The sequence below is a fragment of the Aplysia californica genome, unplaced genomic scaffold (genome assembly GCF_000002075.1).
Source record: "Aplysia californica isolate F4 #8 unplaced genomic scaffold, AplCal3.0 scaffold00049, whole genome shotgun sequence".
NCBI classification, from domain to species: Eukaryota; Metazoa; Mollusca; class Gastropoda; order Aplysiida; family Aplysiidae; genus Aplysia; species Aplysia californica.
In genome coordinates this window covers 1,723,508-1,725,107 of record NW_004797319.1, presented here as the reverse complement: position 1 = coordinate 1,725,107, position 1,600 = coordinate 1,723,508, and the positions used below count along the sequence as shown (strand labels likewise).

General features: G+C 44.6%; 1 protein-coding gene across 2 annotated transcripts in view; it reads right to left on the bottom strand.

Moving 5' to 3' along the window:
* Nucleotides 1-1,600, bottom strand: part of LOC101846562 — a 62,894-nt gene that overhangs the window by 34,538 nt on the left and 26,756 nt on the right. The window contains exon 1 of one of the 2 annotated variants that reach the window (XM_013079362.2): nucleotides 699-1,203. The exons of the other annotated variant lie outside the window; for it this stretch is intronic. The gene's annotated coding sequence lies outside the window, so the exon portion shown is untranslated. Of the gene's footprint in view, nucleotides 1-698; nucleotides 1,204-1,600 lie in introns of those variants that run through there. 2 annotated transcript variants of the gene reach the window in all.

Genomic DNA, 1,600 nt, shown 5'->3' with positions numbered 1-1,600 from the left:
TATATATATGGTGGCAACACAGTCTATTCATTACACATCGAGGATAGCCATATTAATTGTAACAGAACGGTAAAACGTCATGTGACACACCCAGTAGATGACTCTGTGATGATTTCGCAACGCTCTCACCTCCCCGTCTTTCTCGCCCCAAACTGAGTTTCCTTTCTCTAATGTATTTTAGTTTGGTTGAAATATTTGCGTGACAATATTTTTGGACGTCCGCAATCCCACATGAAACACTAGTTCGTGTGTGATCACATTCTCTCTCTCTCTCTCTCTCTCTCTCTCTCTCTCTCTCTCTCTCTCTCTCTCTCTCTCTCTCTCTCCGAAATCCCCTGGAGGCGTAGATTCTAGGTCCTACGCCGTCGCTGTTTTATTTTTCTTCCTTTTTTTCTTATTTCGCCTGATAGATCTCGTCATTGACACTGTCACGCTCTAAATACAGCGAGTGAGACTTGTAAACACGTAAGTGGAAGTTGGAACAAATGGGAAATGGGGGGGAGTGGGGGGTATGGGACAAATCTTCATCAGGAAGCGATCGAGACTGCCTAGAATAGAATCTATACAAAAATAATTTGAAAATCACATTGACCGTAGAAACTAAGACATAGACTCTAGATCTGCGTATCGTATTTACTTAAAAGCTTTTCGCCCATTAATTTCACGTCGACTACGTGAATAAATATAGACTCTCTCACCTTGTTCACATTGAAATTTCGTGTGTAAATGTTATTCCTCAGTAGCACTGGCAACCAGACGAGACAAGGGTGGTTGTGGAAGAGAAAGAAACCACAGAGCAGACGAGGAAACCACACCGAGCGGGAATCCCAGCAAGCAGACCGGTGTCACGTCACAGCGGGCCAGACACAACACAACACACACACACACTCACCGCCGCCGCCGCCAGTCAGTGCGCGGACAGACAGTGGAAGGGGAGGAGAGAGGAGTTTTTCACTTAGACTAGACGCAAGAGTGTATACGTTTTTTCGCCATCAGAAACTCCCTCCTTGAGTTCGTCGTTCCCGCACGGGGGAGGGGGAGGGGTTGTCCACCGTACCCATCCCCTCCGTCGAACTCTTGCATCGTCGGGGGCAAACGAGGCCAGTCGGTTACACCACTCAGCTGTTCAGGGGCGGAAACATTATATTCTGTACTTCCTCGAATGGGGGTGCACGCATGTCTGTGGCCATCAGTTAACTAACTGAGATCTTTTATTTTGATAATGAAACCCCTTCTTCCGTACTGCAAGGACACCAAAGTAAAGAAGAAGGAGGACGTCGGGTCTAACATTAATTTCAGACACAACAGGCTGTATGGGGTTATAGTTTTTGGCATTTTTAAAATTAAAATTTTACGGCACTTGTAACACAAATAGGTCACGTAAGAGAAGTGCATGTGTATGTGTGTACAGGGGCGAAGCGTCTATATAATCAAATAATCGCTGCTTCCCTTCCTAATTTTGAAACATTGTCGCTGTCAAATTCATCTTTAAACGTAAACCTCTTAAATTAAATGCAGGGGCGAAGCGTCTATATAATCAAATAATCACTGCTTCCCTTCCTAATTTTGAAACATTGTCGCTGTCAAATTCATCCATAAA